The sequence below is a fragment of the Diceros bicornis genome, unplaced genomic scaffold, assembly GCF_020826845.1.
Source record: "Diceros bicornis minor isolate mBicDic1 unplaced genomic scaffold, mDicBic1.mat.cur scaffold_61_ctg1, whole genome shotgun sequence".
NCBI lineage: Eukaryota > Metazoa > Chordata > Mammalia > Perissodactyla > Rhinocerotidae > Diceros > Diceros bicornis.
Genome location: NW_026691491.1, coordinates 1,870,752 through 1,880,463, shown reverse-complemented (window position 1 = coordinate 1,880,463; position 9,712 = coordinate 1,870,752). Strand labels below are relative to the sequence as shown.

The 9,712-nt window shown below is 39.4% G+C and overlaps 1 long non-coding RNA gene across 1 annotated transcript; it reads left to right on the top strand.

Moving 5' to 3' along the window:
- The first annotated feature begins 4,555 nt into the window (after positions 1-4,555).
- LOC131403254 (uncharacterized) lies at positions 4,556-8,944 on the top strand. The gene is made up of 3 exons (XR_009219335.1): positions 4,556-4,900; positions 6,796-6,973; positions 8,832-8,944. It is a non-coding gene; the product is annotated as an uncharacterized LOC131403254 (long non-coding RNA).
- Positions 8,945-9,712: the final 768 nt, after the last annotated feature.

The window sequence follows — 9,712 nt, the reverse complement described above, 5'->3', positions numbered from 1 at the left end:
TCCTACAACCATTTGGAGGTAAGAAAGACAAACGTTGTCCTCAACCTGTTTCCGATGGAGAAAGTGTGGCATAGAGATGGTGAGTGAGCTTCTTAAGTAATGAAGAGAATATCATACAAAGAATGGAGGCCAATGCTATTTGATCTACAGGTAGACAATGGTGAGTTTGAACCTCTGCTCCCATAGATACCAACAGATGACCTTGGGAGAATATAGAACCTCTCTAGGTTGCTTCTTCCTCAACTTGAAATGGGAATGATAATATTTACATGATATGGCTATTTTGAGAAAATGCAATAAAATAAATAGAACATCTGAATGACATTTTGTGGGATGCCTTATGTGTGATAAATGCTTAGTAGTGATAGGCATTATTCTAATCAAATCTTCATTTAACTAGATTCTTAATGGCAAAATGAGATAAGGCAGATTGCTTCACTCCTTTATTAATAAATAACTTTATTACAAAATAATGCAAAATGGCATTTTGTCCATTGTTTCCATTATGTAAAAATCATGACCCTTCAAGTGCTTCTGATACTCACTCTTTATAACCAGAAGAGAGGAATCTCACTGTTTCCTCACTTCCTGCTGCCACAGAGGGGCAGCTACAATAGGTAACATTTTTGCAATATTTTGCAGAATATATATGGCTCTTTTGTCTACTTGAATATACTTCTTTTTTTCCCTAAAAATAACACCTTAATCAAATGAGCATGTATAGGTTTTCATTGGAAAGTAAATCTACGATACTTGCATTTGAGTATTCCATTACTCGCTAAAATGGAAGCTGATTTAGATTCAGAAAGGATATGGATTTATAGCTGTTAAGGAAGATAAGAGGGTGCAAAATATTTGTACATAATTTGAAAATTACATGGAATCTAAAGACCAGAATTATCCATCAGTAGTTTCTCCTGGGAAAACCTAAAATGAGACCCCATTACAACTGCTGTTGTGTGTCCACAATGATGCGCGTGCACATTGAAACATGGTGCTGTAATAGCCTCCATGAAGGTTTTTCCCTAGTATGCCAGACTCTATCCGTCCTGCAATCTACCAGCTGGGAGACCAGGGGCAAGCCTTCTTTGGACCTCATTTTCCTGGTCACTAAAATGGCTTTAAGAGTTACTGTATGAAGAGGCCTGCTTCAATGATTAAGTAAGATAACTCCAGTAAACTGCCTATTTCAGTACTCGCCAGAATAAGTGCACAATAAGTGTTGTTTCTATTTCCTCCGACTCAAACACTGATCATAATGTTGGAAATAAGATGACTTCTCTATTGCACACCAGCAATGAAGAACACTTCTTCAGAGGCCTGCAGAAGCAATGCATTAGTGAGTTCAGGACTCAGGGCTTACATAGGGGCTCAATGGATTCAGATCATTTCATCCTTTCCCCAGGTGGTTGGTCAAAGTGAAATGTCAGAAATCATACAAAATGGTATTCAAAGTGGTGTTTCTTCTTCAGTTTAAGATGGTATGTCTTTTATTTCTTTTCAAAAATACTATTTGGAAGAAAAAGTGAAAATGAGGTGAATTTTCTTGTCTTTCTCAGTAATAAAGTCCAAGGACAAAATGTATAGGTGTGAAGAGGGAGGAAAAAAGGAAGAAGACCAGAAAAATAAAAAGGAAAATAAAAGGAAGAGAAAAGAATTAAAAGATATTATATGGAGTGATTTTATTCAAATGAGTACATAATCTCCCAGGTGAACAATTTAGATGCATGTTTTGGCACACATTTTTAAAAATTTTTATTTACTTTATCATATGTTAGAGGATGAATCTCTTTCTTTATAATTTTATCTCATTTGGATTAAATACAAAAGTTTCAATATCACAACTAATGAAATTAAAAGTAATTTAAAAATTAAATCTTATACAAATAAATCTGCCCCCTGAATCATAGCCATCTGCTTCCAGAGATGATGGAGAAAGGGTGTGAGATAGGACAATGGATAAGAAGATATGAAAGGGACTTGGATCTTGGGAAAAGGAGAGGAGATGGAGGGGATTAGAGAGAAAGCTTCATGAGGAGAGAGAAAATGAGTCATAGGTTTCGTGAGGTGATAAAGAAGGAAGAACTAGAAATAGAACTGGTGTTGAAAACAATCTGAGGTGTAAGAAGTCCAATATGAACCTGGGAATTTTGGCTGATGGAAAACCATGGCTTTAAATAGTGACAGGGTGACTCATGACACCTCACTGAGTTGATGTAAAAGAATGAAATAAAGGTCAAGAAATTCTAAATCAAGTCTTCTTAAAAATTCTTAGGGTTTTCATCAGAGAACTCTTTTATTCTAGAAGCAGCTGAGATGCAGAGGTTCTCAAGCCTGAGCATCATCGTCATCCCCTGGGGAGCTTGTTCAAACAGATTCCTAGCCCAGGACCCAGACTTAGATTCAGTAGGGCTGAGGTGGAGCCAGGAAATTTGCATTTTTAACAAGCTCCCGGGTGATGCTGTTGCTGCTGGTCCAGAGACCACACCTTGAGTAGGACAGTTCAAGAGGATTGCTCCCATGTTTTCCAAAAGAATTTGAGTCCCTGCTGAAAGAAAAAATTTTTTTTCTAATAACATAAGCTAGCAACACCAATCATGTTCATTGATCATCCATTGAACAAATGTTTACAAAGTGAGTACCACTTGCCGAGTGTCACACTCAGCACATAAAAGGATTCAAGTAACCAAGACTCAAGTTGACTTGAGGCAGCCCAGGGTCTAAACAGACTTCCTATCCTCTCCTCCACTCTAACGGTTGTTGTGACTGTGAAAATGTCTCCACTACTTGTCCCCCAAATGCAACGTGCAATAACATCACAAAGGGTTATGAATCTACCACTGACACAGGATTTATATCATGTCCTGGAAGGGAGAATTTTACAAACGGCACAGAAGATTGCAACGGTAAGTCCAAATAGAGTAACAGCCTTCAAAAATCAGAACAGAGTTAGTTGCGGCAAAATTGAACCAGTTCCTTAGAACATGACGTGAAATTCTAGAGAAAACCTACCGAAGTGAGCAAAGATGCCAGGAAGAAAACAGGTCATAGAACCGAAATGTGACACCAGGCCTACAATTGATTTTTCTCTTTTATTGGTTGCTTTAAAAAAATAACAGTGAATGTTGAAAGTAGTCCACACCTTAGAGTCTTAACTCATTCTGCAATAACAGCCTAATAGACCAGGGTTTTCAATCAAAGCCCAAGGCCATCCGTAGTTGGAAACGTTACTAAGCAGATAGAGAAGCCTGTGCACATTATCAAATTAAAACCCAGGAAACAAATGGGAATCGTAACAGCATAAGAGTTGACTTTTCCCATTTATCCAGTCCCTGTCCTAGATGTGGACATTGTATGAACAGGTTAGTCTTCTATTCCCATTTTGATTCTCTCTATGATACTGGAGAATTATTGCCTCTGTGAACAGCAGGCTGTTACTGCTAAGAATTCTCCCAAAGAACATACACTCAGATAATTTTTAAGCTCTTAATATCTTAGGAAAATCTCTTATCTCTTCAGTCCAGCTGTCCTTATCAGTGGCTCCCAAACCTGTATGCTGAGTGAAATCACCCAGCGTTTTTCTGATAACATCAGATACTGAGTTCCAACTTCTCTGAAATTTGTTTTACTGGGTCTGAGATTTACTTTGGGATTTATATTTTCAACAATTATCTCTAAATATTTCTGATGCTGTCAGTCCACAGAAACGTCTTGGGCAGCACTGCCAATGGATAGGTGGAGCGTATACATTCAGCTGGTTTGATTATGAACTCTTTGCTCCATTCCACAGATGAGGATGAATGCCACTGACTGACCACCCCAAAATTATTGGACCTATCCAATTGGAAGCTACCTTCGTACCCCTCAACCTGGTTTGGCTCCAAGTAAGGGAAAGTCAAACTTCACACGTGAAGAGGAAGAATGCACGGGTAAGTATTGATAAAGCCCAGTGCCTGCGGACCACCAGGAATGCATATGACGTCCACAGTGTTAGGTTTATTAATGTGCTGCAGCAAAGTGCACCTCCCATTGGGAAGCTTCGATGTCTCAGTAAGAAGATGCTAGAAGGGGCTTATTGAAGGGTCTGGCCTCATGCCACGTGGCTTTGAGGAAAGCTAAGGAAGCAAGGGTATCTTCTGTAAATGGTCCTGTCAGGAAATGAGTGCAAGTTGATAACTGGATATTTTCACTTTCAGGTAGGAGAAGAGACTAATGAAGTTGGGTAAGAGTTGTCTTTGCTTCAGAAGCAGAAGCATCCGTGTCAGCCAGGAGAGTGGAATGTTTGGGAATTTGTCAGGAATGCAAATTTTCAGGCCCTAGCCCAGACCTACTGAATTGAAATCTGTGGGGATGGGACCCAGCAGCGTGTTTGAACAAGCCCTCCAGGCAGTGCTGATGCACACCAGAGTTTGAGAACCACTGCCTTAGCCCAACCTACAACAGTAGTCAAAAAAGGTGGCAGGGGACACGCCATAAAAATCATGTCAAGAATTCTTGTCCACCAATGCTGGTGATAGGTTACACTGTTTTATATAATAAAACAGGGACCGTGGCTAGTATAGGGAATAGTCTATAGAGATGGTATAAGGAGTTTGAGAGAAATATTCAGGAACATTTGAAGGTAAACATTCTTCATTAATGCTACTCTGTTTCCCTGGGTCTCCAAAACATTTTTTTTTTTTTTTAGAAAACTTGATCCTGTCTCACGTTTAGATACTTGATGCTACAGGAATGTGAGAAGAAAAATGGGGAGACGTTTTTTCATCTTGTAAGGTCAAATAGTTCCTGACCTTGAGGAAGTAACTCTCTCCAGCTTCTCTTCTATTTTTCATTCTTAGAAATCAACCCTAATTCTTCTCAACTTGGCAAAAATAAATTTTCCAGAGACTGTGAAGTCCAGGTGAGTTTCATACCGTCATCATCTTGTGAACTGGGCATGAGAAGGGGCAGACATAGAATATGCTTAAGACTCTCGCAACATTTTTCAATATGTTGTGTGGTAGACATTTTTCCAAATACGAACCTAAATGTACCAGCTCTATTTATTCATTAGATACCCGCTAATTTAAAATGCTACTTTTCAAAATGCAATGTGATAACTAAAACATGGTGAGGTGTGTATAGAAATTCTGTGTACTATTTTGCAATTTTTTTGTGAATTGGGTGGGGAAGTGACCATTAGCCCTATTGCAGCTCCGGAGCTGGGCATCCCACACACATGAATTTAGTTCTTATACTCTCTGCTCTGTTCGTTTCACCTATTTTCTTATTTCCCTAACAGGAACAACATTTTTAATTAATGCAGCTTTATCTCTTTTAATAACTCATGGGTCATGGCATTAAAAATTTTCCTTTTTTTCTGAATCTCTGTTGAGCATGCCTTTCTTTAATACTAAGTGTGTTGAATGCCAGAAAATATCCCTCAAGTGGTCAATTCAGATACTAAATCTCTTATAACTGATTTTGATTTTTACATATTGACTTGTTCTGAGAAAACTACTGGCAAATTGTACTCACCATCTATAAATGCATAATTAGCTTTAAGTCAACATCATGGTCACATGAACTATCAGCCACTCAAAGTCTTGTCTGCCCAAGTTAGATACACATATTTCTATGAAGCCCAGATCTCTGTGGTATAAAGAAAATGCCCAAATTGCCATTCCAGTGTGTGCTTTACTAGCTGAATTTCACAAATTATCAGAATAACAATAAATGGATTTGCTCTGACTTAGTGAGGCTCTCAAATAGGCGTGGAAATGGGAATGCAACACTCTCTTTAAAGGTTTGAAATCCTTTCTAATATTTTAATATCTTTTCATGCTTGGTGATTCTCAAACTTGACCATACATTAGAAACACTTGGAAGGCTGTACAAAATGTACTTATACCTGGGTCTCTGATGAATCAGAATCTCTGAGGTTAGAGCCCTATTGTCTATATAGTTTAACTTGTCAAATGATTCTAATATACAAGGGTGGTTGAGAACCATCACAAATGGCTCCCAGGGTTTCGTCTCAATCATCTGGCTGGCAGGCCAGATCACTGGAATCCTAGTTCATTTTCGAAGGAAAAGGGAGCACATACAGAATAAGTATCGAAATCACTAGGAGAACGGGAGGTTCGGAGAGATTTTAATAGTTAAAACTATTTCCAAAAGAGGGCCTGTGAGTCTGCACTGAGGATACTATGCTTCTCTCTCCTTCCACCCACCTCCTAAAAGTTCCTCAGTCTAGAAGCCCACAGACGTATATGTATTTGGCTTAATTCAGTAGGTAAACAGGTGAAAACAGATGTTCTTTTCTGGCCCAATACATGAAGTCTCTGATATTTCACCAGATTCTTTTACCATATTGATTAACTCCATTCATTTTACTATTTTTTAATATAGTTGTTGTTTTACTCAATTGGTTAACAATGAATATTTACGGTAAGAGAATAGCAGACAGCAGAAGAGGGAGAACGTGAACAAGAAAAGCAACACATACATGAAAAATAATGACAGAAAGGACAGAATGTGGGACAGGAAGGCAGAGCTGTATTCATCCATAGTTTTTCGAGAAGCGACCCGATAACAGGAGAACAGTTACTTCCTACTAGGTTTGAACAATTGCGTTGATTTCCCAAGCATTCTGTTGCAATGCACCTATCATCTCGATATGTAGGAAGACAAACATCCCCAAGGAAGGTGTTTCTTTAGTTCCAAATCTCTAGAGAAAGGTCTTGGGCACAGAATATTCAGTTTCAGGCATCTCTTTCCATTTTCCTTAGTGACATTTTCTATATTTTATGGCAGGGGATAGCTAATTCTTTTGATCTCCTCGCAAACGTTACTGCCTATGGAACTGCCGGAAACAAAGAAGAAACGGCTGTGGTGCTAACTCTGCGTCTTCAGGGTGTTCAATCAGCAGCATACGGTGCAGCTCAGAAACAAAGCACAGAGCGGAAACGGAGGGTAGAGACACAGTTTATGGGTAAGCCCACACCAGTCACTCTTCCTCACAAGGCATCTGCTTGGATGAATGTGTTTCAAAATGGGTTGTCTCTGCAAAAAAAATTCATGGACCACAATGAAAATAAGACCCTTTCAGAACCTACACAGGCCAGGAGTCATGAAGTTTCCACAGAGTGTTATTGAATAAAGTAACTTGTGTCCTAGAATAATGCAATCATGGGTGGAAAGAGTGCGACTGGTCACTCTCAGTCTAACCACATATCTGACATTCTTTTTGGGTATTTTCCAGGTTTGTATTTCAATGGGCACCCTCAGCTGCTAAGCTGGAGGACTTATAACTTATCTAGTGCATGGTTTCTTGACTTTGGCAATATTGGTATTTGGGGCTGGTTCATTCATTGTTGTGGGGACTGCCTTGTCTATTATAAAATGATTAGCAGCAAACCTGGTATCCAGATGCCAGAACCTCACCCTGACATCATGACAAACTAAAATATCACCAGATATTACCAAATGTCCCCTGGCGGGTACAAATCACCCCTGGTTCAGAAACACTGATGTGGAGAAATAAGATGTAAGTACATGAAATAGTAACCATACATGGCAGACATAATCAGTGTAAAATGACTATATTTCCCAGAGATTGGAAATCTTACTTTCAGGCAGGTTTGCCAAAGAAACGCTTTAAAGAGGTAAGAATCAAGGATGTGGTCAAGAAGGGAGAAGAGAAGGAAATACCATAAAAAATAAACTGACCCATCATGCAGTGATTGATGGAAGGATATCTGCATAAATAAGTGATGAAAGCAATATAGCAAAATGTTAGCAATTGTAGAATGTGGGTGGTGGGTATTTGGGTGTTTAGTGTGCAATCTGCTTGACCATTTGTGATAAATTGTTGGGAAGATATTTTTTTAAATAAGGCAAAATACCAGTGAAAGAAAGCCAATTGTAAACGTTACTGCCCTCAAGGCATGATGACATGTGACTGTAAGATAAGTGCACAAATAACAACTCCTTGACTGCAAGTCTAAAGCATTCTAGAACTAGGACTATACCACTGTACCATATTTCCAAGGTCAAGCACATAGTTCAAGAGCTTTCACCAACTTTAACCAATTTGGTCCTCATGACAGTCCTGTAGAGTGAGCAAGGAAGGTGCCGCATTTTATGGATGAGGGAATGAATTCAAAGAGGTTGAGATTTAATCACTATGTGATATATGAATAAAAAGGCAAATTATGATTATTAATAATTCAATCCATTTTATTGCAAAGTAGTTTTCTGTTATATGACCATACCACAGTTTATCTCTTCTATTGATGGACTCCTGAGCTGTTTTCAATTTTGGCACTATTGTGAATGAAACTCCTACAAGCATTCTTGTACAAGGCTTTTTGTGGACCTAAATTTTTGTTGCTCTTGGATGTATACCTAGGAGTGGAATTGCTGGGTTTCAGTTAAGAAACTGCCTAACAGTTTTTCAAAGTGATTGTACCATTTTACACACCAAAATATGAGAGTTCCAGTTGTTTCTCATCTTCACCAACACTTGGTGTTGTCGGTCTTTTTCATTTTAACCATCCTACTGGGTGTGTGGAAGTATCTCATGGGGTTAATTTGCATTTTACTGATGACTTATGATGTTGAGAACTTTTTCATGTGTTCACTGGCCATTTCTTCTTTGTTCACTGTCTACTCAAGTTTTTTGTCCTTTTAAAAAAGTTGGATTGTCTGTTTATTATTGAGTTGTAGAAGTTCTTTATATATTCTTGACACAAGTCTTTTGTCAGATACATGTGTTGAGAATATTTTCCCCAATCTGTAGCTTGCCTATTCATTTTCTTGATGAGTAAGTGTTGAATCCTGGATCCTAGGAAAGAGCTTGCAAATGGATCAACTCTCCCTTATTCAACTTATGTTCCAGTCCTCTTGATCAAGCACCCTAGACTCCAGTCTCACACACGCTCTCCTGACTTATGCTGGTCCATGCTGGGTAGGTTTTGTAGCTCCCTGGGGCATAGTCCCTTTGCTCCCTTGTCAGCCTCAATGTGTCAGCAGCTGGGTTATGTTGTGACTTACTCCTAATTTTGAGATTAAATCACAGTTGTAGGGATTAAAGTCCTGGTGGCCAGGAAGGGCAGATCCTGAATATCCACACCCCACTGAGATGGAGGTGGGTGGGTGAACATTGTCTTGTGGGGAAGCAGCCTCTGCATCATCTCCAAGCAAGTGGGAGACAGGAGGTTAGTGCATAATGGAAAGGAGTGGGCTACCTTTGGAGGCTCAGAGGGTTCAGGGGAATCTGGGGATTCAGGATCTTCAGGGACATCAATCTAGATAACTCCATCCATCTTTTTCCCAACCGGGCCCTGACCTTGGTACAGCAGACCTACCTTTGTTGGGAATTTATCCCTCTTTGGAGTTTGGCTGTTCTGACCATTGAGTCTTGGGCCTGGTCCCCAGTTTCTCTGCCTTCCCACAGAGGAGATGAGAGCCTGTTTGTATACTGCCAAGGTGGCTATGGTGGTTTTAAGATATGTCCACAAATTCTTTGATATTCTTCCCTTCGAAAGGTGGAGCCTAATTCCCCTCTCCTTGAGTGTGGGCAAAACTTGACTACTCACTCCTAACAAATAGAAGAAAGTGCAAGTGATGTTGTACATTTCAGAAACTGGGTCAGAAAAGGCACTGAGGTGTCTTCCTTGCTCTCTCTTGGATTTCTTGCTCAGGAGGAAGTCAGATGACATGTCATGAG